The following is a 12,816-nucleotide window of genomic DNA, read 5'->3' as shown; positions in this document are numbered from 1 at the left end:
GATATATTAATCCACTGGGAATGGAGACAGAAGAGGCTTACCCATACAGATGGCCTCTGCCCCGCCCAGAGAAGGATTTATTTATATAAGTTTGTAAATAAAAACGATTCCAGCTTGCCAGGGGTAACCATGGGAAGTTGTATCTGGCTGTAGGGAGGGAAAGGGAAAGAAAAGCTTTTACAGACGGTTCCTGAAGGACCTGGGCTTTGCTTCTTTTCTTTAACCTCAGCCTTTTCATAAATAAATTAAGGAATAATGAGGTAACTTGATCCAGCACCATTAGTAATGGAGAAGGGAAGAAGAGGCAGGAAGTCCAGCTGGAAAGGGGAGTGATCAAAGATCAGTCTTAAAAGACAGATAAAATCAAATCAGCAGCCCTTCCAACCAGAGTGCTCGTGGAATATGGGACAGCAACAAAGCATCAGCTCTGCAAGGGGTTCTCCTTAACAAATCTCTCCACAGGGCCTGCAAAGTCAGCTCTTTACAGCCATAACCTAGGCCCACTCAGCCTCAGCCACTTGTTACAGGGAGATCCTATTGCCATAGAACAAGAATAAACCTGTGACGCTCGGTGTGGTAGCTCACACCTGTAACTTCAGCTTTGGAGTCAGAGGCAGACAGATGCTGTGGGATTGGAGGTAGCCTGGGCTACATGGTGAGTTCCAAGACAGATTGCCTCAAATAAAATACTAGTGTCAGATGTGGTGGCATAGCTGTATTTGGGAGGTGGAGGCAGGAGAGTCAGGAGCTGGCAGGGTGCCCATGTTATATTTGACCTCATCAAAAAACAAACAAACAAGCCGGGCGGTGGTGGTGGCACATGCCTTTAATCCCAGCACTTGAGAAGCAGAGGCAGGTGGATTTCTTAGTTCGAGGCCAGCCTGGTCTACTAAGTGAATTCCAGGACAGCCAGGGCTACACAGAGAAACCCTGTCTCAAAAAAACAAAAAACAAACAAAACAGGAAAATAAAGAAGCCTCATTTCTTTCGAGGAGATTGGGGGCAGAGGTGGAAAGGACCAGCATTCCAAAAAGGGTATAGCTGTCCTGGAACTCACTCTGTATACACCAGGCTGGCCTCGAACTCAGAGACCCTCTTGCCTCTCTGCCTCCTGAGTGCTGATGTTAAAGGTGTGCACCACCACCAACCATCTTACCAGGAGATTTTAACTGTTAGAAAGAAACTACAGTTGTTAGGTTTTTTTGGTTGGTTGGTTGGTTTTTGGTTTTGGACTTATTTTTTTTAGATGTATAAGGTTTCTTGAGTAGTTCTTGGGTTTGGGTTTTGCTTGGTTTTGTGAGACAAGATCTTCTAAGTAGTCCAGGCTTGGTTTTGTGCTCAACAACACATTCTCTAACCAGGATACTTCATCGCATTTATCTGGTTAACGCTTCACAGTTTTTAAGGGTTCCTTGGCAGATCCTGGGTAGGGGCTCTAGTTTTTGCTTCCCCAATGGCACATCATGTTGTTCTTGTTGTTGTTGTTGTTGTTATAGAAAATGGGCCAGGGATGTCTAGTGTGGTGGAACAATGGTTCAGCAGTTACTAGCACTTGTTGCTCTTGTAGGGGATCCTGATTTGATTCCCAGAACCAAGAACCATCTCATAACCATCTGTAACCCCACTCCAGTGCCAGGGGGTCTGCCCAGTGTTCTCGTCTGGCCTCTGAGAAGATCAGGCACAAATGAGGTACAGAGATATACACAGGCAAATTACTCATAAACATGAAATTAAATAAATGTTAAATAATTCTCTCTCTCTGTCTCTGTCTCTGTCTCTGTCTCTCTCTGTCTCTCTCTCTCTCTCTCTCTCTCTCTCTCTCTTTCTCTCGTGTGTGTGTGTGTGTGTGTGTGTGTGTGTGTATACAAAGATGAACATCAGAGGACAACTCTTTCTCCTTCCACTGTGAGACCCAGGATGAACTCATGTCATCAGATTTGAGCAGAAAGCATTTTTACCAAATGAACCATCTGCTTGTCTTTGAGGGGAAAGGTGCACGGTGAGGTCTCCTGTAGTCCAGGTTGACCTTTGTTGGATGTCAAAGCACAAAGTAAAAGAGACAAAAGAGGCCGGGCATGGTAACCCACGCCTTTAATCTCAGCACTCAGGAGGCAGAGGCAGGCAGATTTCTGAGTTCGAGGCCAGCCTGGTCTACAAAGTGAGTTCCAGGACAGCCAGGGCTATACAGAGAAAAAAAAAGAGAGAGACAAAAGACAAGAAAGACACCAGAGTCTGACCTCGGCAGATGATACTGTGTTTATTGGTACACACATTGAGAGACAGTGGATCTTTGGTCTCTCTTCCCGGAGCTGTTGGTTCAAGCAAGACAGACTAGCTTTTGCTACAGGATATTTGACCACTGTGGGCCTCCAAGATTGTGCTATTAAAAAAAAAAAAAGTTTCTAGGTGTGGTATGACTCAGACCTTAGCACACACCTTTAATCCCTCTGGCTGGAATATAGACATGCCCTTGGTACATTGAAGATCAAGTTAGTTTATAGAAGGAAGCAGCCATGTTTGAAAGTTATGTCTAATTGAGTGGCAGACAAAGTGATGAATCAGAGAAAAATTTTACAGACTAGGATCTGCCCAACTCTAATAACTCTAATGAGAAGACAGAGAACAAAGAGGCTACTTAAGGGAGCAGCACACGTGCGAGCACACACACCCCCAGAGGGGTAGGCAGGTAGTTTTATCTAGACAGTTATAGAGAGACAGGCTGCAGAGAGAGAACACTCTAGACATAGGTGAAGACAGAATGAACCAAGCAATTCAGAGAGAGAGAGCAGATTGAACCAGCCAGCCAGAGTTCAGAAAGAACTAGAAAGAATGAGTGTATTCAGTCTCAGAAGCTGAAAACATTCTAGGCCTAGACTAAATTGAATAAAGGCTAGAAGCTTCAGGACACGACAATAATTCTTGGAGATGACAATTACATCAAGCAAATAAAAAACACTTTTGCAATCTGTGGCAACATCAGCAAACATTTGTCTCAGGATTGTGGCTGACCAATAACAGTGTGGGAAGGTCATCTGTAATATCATAGGAACTCTGTTTTTACAACCAAGGCACTCTACCAGCTTTGAACCTGGCAGGTAGGTAAGGTGCTGAGCATTAGGCATGTGCCACCATGCTGGGACTTTATGTGCTACTTTGAACCCAGAACTTTGTGCTATTTATTTATTTGTTTGTTTATTTTTCCAGACATAGTCTGTGGTGGTTTGAATATGCTTGGCCCATGGGAAGTGACACTATTAGGAAGTGTGGCCTTGTTGGAATAGGTGTGGCCTTGTTGTAGGAAGTGAGTCGCTGTATAGGCAGGCTTTGAAGTCTACTAGAGCTCAAGATCCACTCAGTGCAGAAGAGCCCCTCCTTCTGGCTGCCTTTGAATGTAGGACTCTTGGCTCCTCCTGCACCTTTTCATCTGCACACTGCCATGCTTCCCACCATGATGATAATAGGCTGAACCTCTGAAACTGTAAGCCAGCCACAATTAAATGTTTCCCTTCATAAGAGTTGGCCTTGGGCCGGGCAGTGGTGGCCCACACCTTTAATCCCAGCACTTGGGAGGCAGAGGCAGGTGGATTTCTGAGTTTGAGGAAAGCCTAGTCTACAGAGTGAGTTCCAGGACAGCCAGGACTACACAGAGAAACCCTGTCTGGGAAAACCAAAAAAAAAGAGTTGGCCTTGGTCATTGTGTCTCTTCATAGCAATGAAACCCTAAGACAGGGTCTTGCTACATACCTCAGGATCAAAAACCCTCTATCTTTCTCCATCATTCTCCCCCAGTGCTGGGATTGGAGACATATGCTAAAATGTGCAGTTTTTTGCTTGTTTGTTTGTTTAAATTAGGGACAGGAGAGATGGCTCAGTAGTGAAGAGCACTGACTGCTCTTCCGGAGAACCAGGTTTCAAGTTCAAATCCCAGCATCCACACATCAGCTCACAGCTCTCTGTAACTCCAGAATCTGACACCTCACACGGATACACATGCAGGGAAAGCACCAGTGCACATAAAATAAAAATAAATAAATTATTTAAAAGAATGTAACTCGTGTCTCTAGCTGCATATGAATCAGAAGATGGCCTAGTCGGCCATCAGTGGAAAGAGAGGCCCATTGGTCGTGCAAACTTTATATGCCTCAGTACAGGGGAATGCCAGGGCCAAGAAGTGGGAGTGGGTGGGTAGGGGAGTGGGTGGGGGAGCGTGTGGGGGACTTTTGGGATAGCATTGGAAATGTAATTGAAATAAATACCCAATAAAAAAGAAAAAAGAAAAAAAAAAAGAATGTAACTAGGTCTGGTGGTACAAGCCTTTAAACTCAGTACTCAGAAGAAAGAGACAGATCTCTGTGAGTTCCAGGACTGTGTAAAGAAACCCTGTCCCCCCAAAAAAACTAAACCAAACAAACAAACAAACAAAAGTAAAGGGCCTACAAAATGGATCAGCAAGCAAAGGCCCTTGCTGCCTGACTGTGCACATTTGTCTGCAGCAGCCATGAAAGAGTACAAAGAATAGGCCCACAACATTGTCTTCTAACTCATCACGCACGCTGCAGCGTGCACAGTACCTCATACCCTAGAGTTTCTTAATACTGGGGGCGGGGTGGGCACATAGGGAGACAACTTAGTAATTAAGATTACTACTGACTGTGGCCGGGCGTGGTGGCACATGCCTTTAATCCCAGCACTTGGGAGGCAGAGGCAGGCGGATTTCTGAGTTCCAGGCCAGCCTGGTCTACAAAGTGAGTTCCAGGACAGCCAGGGCTACACAGAGAAACCCTGTCTCGAAAAACCAAAAAACAAACAAAGAAACAAACAAAAAAAATTACTGACTGCTTTCTCAGAAGACATAAGCTCACTTCCTAGCATCCACAAGGCAGGTTACATCCCTCTGTAACTCCAGTTACTGTAACCACCTGTAGCCACACTAACTGGGTTCCTGAGTGGGAGGCCGGAGCAGTATGGGAGAGAATGACGAGAGAAATAATGGAGGTCAAGACATGTTTCTGTTCAAGGCCCCCAAGTTTACTAAGAGTCTGTGCCTATAAAGGGGGGAGGCCCATCCCTCACCAATCCATTCTTTTCTTTTTTTTTGTTTTTTTTTTTTGTTTTTCGAGACAGGGTTTCTCTGTGTAGTTGTGGCTGTCCTGGAACTCACTCTGTAGCCCAGGCTGGCCTCGAACTGAGAAATCCGCCTGCCTCTGCCTCCCGAGTGTTGGGATTAAAGGCGTGCGCCACTACGCCCGGCTACCAATCCATTCTTGATGCCTATTGCCAGCCTGTAGGTGATCTGCCAGATGCTGTCTCTGGAATATCTCAAGGGCCATTCAGCAGGTAGCAGTGTCTTGGAGAAGAGCAGCAGCAGGTGACAGAACAATAGAGCCATCTAGGTCAGAAGGCTCCACCCCCAATGGTCTCATTCTCAGTGGCAGCAAGGTCAAAGCCAGCCTACTCAAGGCTGGGGAGGCTATGAGTTACAGGCAGACATGATGCTCTCTTCTGGACACTGTGGACACTTCATGCACATGGTGCACTAGATATATAAAAACAACATAACCACATACATAAAAGAAAGAGGATATTATATCTCCGTGCCCAGGCGGTCCAGGAACTCACTTGGTAGACCAACCAAGCTGGCCTCAAACTCACAGAAATCTATTTGCCTCCTGAGTGCTAGGATGAAAGGCCTGTGCCACAACAATTGGCCAATATTTTCAGTTTTTCAGCAGGGTCTGGAGAGATGGCTCAGGAACTTGTGCTGCTCTTGTGTAGGGCCCAACTCAGTTCCCAGCATTCTCATCAGCCAGCTTACAACTTGCCATAACTCTAGCTCCAGAGGCCCCAAGGGCACATCCACTTGGCAGTTTATTCTACATGACCCCATTTCTGGCATATCCAATACCCTCTTCTGACTTCCCGGGGCACCACTAACATGGGACATGTATATAAATACAGATAAAACACAGATATACATAAAAATATTCTTATTTTTCTTTCATATTAAGCCGAACCACCACTTCGTTTTTGTTCCTTTTGAGATGGGGTGTCACTCTTTCACCCTGGCTGGTCTAGCACTCCAGACTGACTTTGAACTCATGCCTCTCACTTCTGAATGCTAGAATCACCATAACTGGTAAAGTGTATGGTTTTTTCCTAAGTGAGTGTTTATGCAGACAGCTATATAATTTAGAGCAAACTAAGTCTCATTAACCCAACATGACAACCATACCCGAGCAGCCTTGTCAGTCTTGCTACCCACTTGGGCTACACCATGCCTTACACAGCTAGACAGGCACTGATACAGCTGTGCCCCTGTCTGCTGTTACCACTTCTAAACACATCAAAGTCCCCAGCCTATCATGGCAGGAGAGGGTGGGAAGTCCTCAGTGATGGATGCTCACTAATACTACTTTCTGAGTAACCAATGTTTTATAACCCAGACAGTCAGGCAGCACACATATCGAGCTCCTGGCCAGCCAGGGCTACAGCGTAAGACTCTGCCTCATACAAACAACAGCAAAGAGAGAGATTCCACTGGAAAAGAAGAGAGTAATGAAGGTTCAAGAACACCCAGGCTCCAGTAATACAAAGCCCAATATAACAAGAGACAGAAGAAACAGGAGGGTCCTTATAGGACATCTGGTTTAGGTGGCACAGGGGACAGAAAGAGATGGACTTGGGGAGTCAAAGATGGAAATAGAGAAAAGAAACCTTTATGGGCAGATGATCAAAGATAGACTGGTGGGGTAGGGGTGTGTTTGCAAGAGACCCACATCCCACTAGATGGGAAAGGCATACATGGGGAGGAAAGTCCTGAAGCCAGTCAGTCTGAAGCCATACCCGACCCACCTCTCTCCCTCTGAGACAACACCTTGCTATACAGCAGAGACTGGCCACAAACTGTTAATTCACCTGCCGCCTCCTCTACTGTGCTGGCAAAAGCTTACCTCAAATCATGGATCTACTTTTTTTTTTTTTTTTTTGGTTTTTTGAGACAGGGTTTCTCTGTTTAGCCCTGGCTGTCCTGGAACTCACTTAGTAGACCAGGCTGGCCTCTAACTCAGAAATCTGCCTGCCTCTGCTTCCCGAGTGCTGGGATTAAAGGCATGCGCCACCATGCCCAGCCATGGATCTACTTGATATGAACAATTATTTAAACAATAAAAAGAATATTCTAAAATATGTAATTCTCTCTAAATTTTTTATCTATTATAGTATGTGTGTGTGAGTGTGTCTGTGTGAGTGTGCATGTATGTGTGTGAGTGTGTGTGTGTGTTTGTATGTGAATGAGTGTAGGAGTGTGTTGTGTGAGTGTGTGTATGTGTGTGTGTTTGTGTGTGAGTGTGTGTGTTTGTATGTGAATGAGTGTAGGAGTGTGTTGTGTGAGTGTGTGTATGTGAATGAGTGTAGGAGTGTGTTGTGTGAGTGTGTGTATGTGAATGTGTGAGTGTGTGTAGTATGTGTATGTGAATGTGTGTTTGTGTGTGTTTGTGTGTGAGTGTGTATGTTTATGTGTGTTTGTGTGTGAGTGTGTGTGTTTGTATGTAAATGTGTGTGTTTGAGTGTAGTAGTGTGTTGTGTGAGTGTGTGTATGTGAATGTGTGTTTGTGTGTGCATGTGTGTGAGGGGGATAGAGGCGGGGCAGGGGCACATGCCAGCTGTATGTGTGCAGTCAGAGGACAAGGAAGTAAAGTCACTTTTCTCCTCTCACCTCTGTGGATTCTCCACTGGCAACATTTTTTATTCATTTTTTTCTTTAAACACAATGTTTTAAATTTAGGGAATGGAACAATCACTCAATGGTTAAGAGGATTGGATGTTCATGCAGAGGACCCTGGTTCCATTGCCCTCACCCCACATGAGGGTTCATTGCCATCCTGAACACCAGGGGATCTGATGAACATCCTCTTCTGGGCTCTGAGAGTGCAGACACACAAGGTGTCTCATCAGGCAACAGACACACTGCTGACGGACAGACACACTGCTGACGGACAGACACACTGCTGACGGACAGACACACTGCTGACGGACAGACTCCTCGACCTCCAAGGGCAGGGGGGGCCTCAGACTAGGCAATTTAGTGTCCCTTTGCCCCGTTTTGTGGCAGTGAAACTTGGTCATGTCCAAGTGCTTCTTTCACTGTCACTTGAATCACGTGAATCCAAGTGCTGGGCCCTGCCCTTCAGGTTCAGTTCTCGCGTTGAGCAGAACTACTAAAAGTTTTCCACATCAGCATAAAAAATGAATGATGTGGAATTAACTGTGGGAAAATGTTGCAAAGGCTACACTCTCTAAACATAATCGACTAAAACAAAGTAAAAGCAGGGCAATGGTGGTGCACACCTTTAATCCCAGCACTCGGGAGGCAGAGGCAGGCAGATTTCTGAGTTCCAGGCCAGCCAGGGCTACAGAGAAACCCTGTCTCCAAAAACAAACAAACAAAGATAAAAAACAGAGTGTATGGTGCACATCTTTGATCTCAGCTCTTAGGAGGAAAAGGCAGGCAGAGCTCCAAGTTCAAGGCCAGCTTGCTGTGCATTACAAAGCCAGTTCTAGGACAACCAGGGCTACACAAAGAAACTCTGTCTTGAAAAAGCATTTTAAAAAATGAAACAAAATACTGCATAGTAAGCCGGGCATGGTGGCACACACCTTTAATCCCAGCACTTGGGAGGCAGAGGCAGGCGGATTTCTGAGTTCCAGGCCAGCCTGGTCTACAAAGTGAGTTCCAGGACAGCCAGGGCTATACAGAGAAACCCTGTCTCGAGAAAAACCAACCAAACAACCAAACAAAAAACAACAAAGCTGCATAGTAATACCGAAAAATATTTGTAGAGCTACAGTGAAAGGAAATTTTTATTTGGAAAAGGATACATAAATTAAGTTCAGATTAATTACATAGGGGACTCAAGAGATGGTTAAGAGCACTAACTGTTCTTCCAGGGGTCCAGAGTTCAATTCCCTGCAACCACAAGGTGGCTCACAGCCATCTGTAATGGGATCTGATGCCCTCTTCTGGTGTGTCTGAAGACAGCAACAGTGTACTCATATACATAAAATAAACAAATCTCCTTTTAAAAATTAACTACATGTGTCCTTACCCCCTCCCAGTACTGATAACTGAACTCGGAGCCTCAAGAAGTGCTCTACCACTGAGCTGCATCCTTCTAATGACCTGATCAAAGAACCTGCAGGCAGGGTGGTGCACGCCTTTAATCCTAGAACTCAGGAGGCAGAGGCAGGCAGATTTCTAAATTCGAGGCCAGCCTGGTCTACAGAGTTAGTTCCAGGACAGCTCGGACTATACAGAGAAACCCTGTCTCGGGAAAAAAAAAAAGTTCACACTATCAGGCCGTCACCATTTGTGGCTGACTCATGGCCTCTCACACAGACATCTGGAGCCCAAGCAGAAGGGAGCCAGGGCACCTGACAAAAATAGCAAGTCTCCAAAAAGACAACTGAAGCTGAAATCTACTACTCAACAAGATAAAGCCCAGATACGGACCCCACACAAATGGTCTATGAGATAAGACTAAGTAACTTCCCTCAAAACTGCCAGAAAAAAACCTCCTGCCCTTCTTGGTAATCTTCCCCAGGGATGCAGGAACACTGTCTTGCACCATATGTGTATATCTGAATACTTTGTTTCTGATTATTCTAGTCTTAGTAAATTCTTTTACTACTGCTGTCACTGGTCTGACATATTAAAAAAAAATTTAGTAGTTCTCTTTCTTTTTATTTTTGTTTTTTGTTTTTTGTTTTTTTTGTTTTTGTTTTTATTCAAGACAGGGTTTCTTTGTGTAGCTCTGGCTGATGTGGAACTTTCTTTGTGGAGCAAGCTGGCCTTGAACTGAGGATAGCCACCTACCTCTGCCTCCAAGTGCTGGGATAGGTGTGCATCATCATCATCCAACAGTTCTTTTTATTTTTTTAAATCTTTTTTTCCCTCAGGAAAACCAAATAAATAGATAAATAAACAAATAAATAAATAAATACAGTTGCCTCGGGCATGGTGTCTGTTCACAGCAGTAAAACCCGAACTAAGACACCCATTATATAACAGGTGTGTGTGCCATGCCTGGCCATGCCTGGCACAGATAACATTTCTAAATGAATTGGATGGATGCAGTGAAGTACAGAGGAGTGGGCTGAGCCAAGTGGGAGGGGCCTTTATTAGGACTTGGACTTTGTGGAAACCGGGACAACATTATTGGCAGGGTTGGGGTAGGAGGGTGTCAACACAGATGTCACTCCTCAGGTGCCATGCAGGACCCCTCACTGACACAGCGGGCTAGGCAGCAAGCTCCAGGAGGCCCTGGCACAGCCTCCTGGCATTGAGCTACAACTGCCTCGCTTCTCCAGTTCAGGTCCTGGGGAGCAAACTCAGCTCTGGCTGACCTATCTCCCCATCCTCTATACATTCCTTTTTGTTTTATTTATTTATGTTTTTAACTATGTAGACATATGTATGTGTCTGCGTCTGTGTAGCAGTGAATGCAAATGTCCACAGAGCACAAGAGGGTATCAGATCCCCTGGAGCTGGACTTTACAGGCAGTTGTGAACTATCCAATGTGAATGTGAGAAGAACTCAGGATCTCTGCAAGAGCATTAAGTGCTTTTGAAAAAGTATAACGTAAGCCGGGCGTGGTGGTGCACTCCTGTAATCCCAGCACTCGGGAGGCAGAGGCAGGTGGATTTCTGAGTTCAAGGCCTGCCTGGTCTACAAAGTGAGTTCCAGGACAGCCAGGGCTATACAGAGAAACCCTATCTCAAAAAAAAAAAAAAAAGTATAACATAAAAACAATTCTAAGCCTTTAGGCCCAGGCTTGAGAAGGTGACCTTTGTGACTCAATGCTCCAAGGCATGCTAATTATAAAACAGATATCAACATTCCTCCACCCACCCGCTTCCTGGATTCAGGGAGTGTTTGTTCAAAAAGGACCACCCTGACCATTCATGGAACCTGCTATACAAATGTGCTATTGTTAGAGGCTCATAGAAACTATCTTGAGAAATAACCGCACAATTATCAGGTATTTTTCCTTGTGACTTGTGATTTCCTCATGACTCTTAACTGGTATTTTTGTTATTTTCCAACAATGCCCTCCCCACCCCTTTGAGTTGTGGTTTCTTCCTTTAAATACCTCCTGTCCCAGCTACTTGAGGCCCAAGATCCTCTACCTCTGTGTGGTATACAACTGTGGGTCCCAGAGCGCTCTTGGAATAAAAGTCCTCTTGCAGTTTGCATCAAGACCATTTCTCATGAGTGATTTGGGGTGTCGCCTCTCCTGAGTCTCAGTCCTCACGTGTGTGTCTTTCACTTTGAACTGTTGAGCCATCTCTCAGCCCCACTGGATAGTATTTTATAGGATGAGATTTAAAGGTGGCAGTTCTTTCTAACCCAGCTAGCTCCCAGATCAGGTCAGAGACCTACTGACTTATTCAACAGCCTTTAGCACAATAACTGAGCAGATAATCCCAACCTTCCTGTGCTATCTAGATAGCATAAACATGCAGTTACTTGCTTAGTCTATCCTTGGCTCCCTCTGCTGTAACTCTCTGTCCTTATAGAGAACTCCCTTGGCAACTCCTCCTCATGCTTGACCTTATGGTGAACTCCTTCTTCTTCTTCTCCTCCTCTCCCTCCTCCTCTTCTTCCTCTTCTTCCTCTTCCTCTTCCTCCTCCTCCTTCCTCTACCTGCCTGTGGCTCTTCCTCTCCAAGACCTCACCTGCCAAACAAACTCCTTCTCCCTGCTCTTCTTGCTGGGATGCCCAGCTCAAATTAGACGTCCAGACTTTCTATGTCCTCTGCCCAGTCATTGGCTGTTCAGCCTTTTATTAGCCAATCAGAGATAATTGGGGAGCATGCTTTATGCCACAGTGATACAGAAGAGTCTTCAACATTCATGACAGTGCCTGTGTTTACATTGTTAACTAAATCTCCATGCTGATACATCAGCATCTAAATACATAGTGCACAAGACCCTCCTCCAACACTATATGAAGGTATTTGCTCAATATATTAGTGAAACTTAATTAGACAGTGTAAGTAAACGGTTTGAAGCTTAAAAGCCAGGCAGTGGTGCCATGCACCTTTAACCCCGGCACTCAGGAGGCAGAGGCAGTTGGTCACCCTGGTCTACAGAGTGAGTTCCAAGACAGTCAGGGCTACACAGAAAAAATCCTGTCTTGAACAACCAACCAACCCATTCTAATCATGATTTCCTTAAAAGGAAAAACTGTCTGGGTTTCCCCTGTGTTGGCTCTTCTGGTGTGAAATTAGAGATGCTCTCAGCTCTGGAGCCAGAGCAGAATGCAACATGACACCAGGAAGATGTCTGGCTGTGCACATCTGCACAGATCATGATAACCCAGTCTTTTTCTTTTTCAGACAAAAGCTCATATAATTTAAGTTCACCTCGAGCTCCCTATGTAGCCAAAGATGATCTCCAGTTCCTAGTCCTCTTGCCTCAACCTCCCATGTGCTAAGATTAATGTAGGTGTACATTACGACACGTGGCACAGACTCAATGAATTGTTCTTTGAACTTGCCCCTCTCTCTGAACTTGATGGGCCAGAGCTGCCTTCAGACACACCAGAAGTGGGCATCAGATCCCATTACAGATGGCTGTGAGCTGCACTTGGGAGGCAGAGGCAGGTGGATTTCTGAGTTTGAGGCCAGCCTGATCTACAGAGTGATTCCAGGACAGTCAGGGCTACACAGAACCCGAGTTCAATTCCCAGCACACACATGATTGCTCACGATCTCTTTAACTCCAGTTTCTTGGGAGTTAATGGCTCTGAGTTGCAT

The sequence above is a fragment of the Mus caroli genome, unplaced genomic scaffold (assembly GCF_978045245.1).
Source record: "Mus caroli unplaced genomic scaffold, Mus_caroli_1 scaffold_13, whole genome shotgun sequence".
In the NCBI taxonomy this organism is placed as follows: domain Eukaryota; kingdom Metazoa; phylum Chordata; class Mammalia; order Rodentia; family Muridae; genus Mus; species Mus caroli.
The sequence above is the reverse complement of the archived record's forward strand: the minus strand, read 5'-3'. Positions refer to the sequence as shown.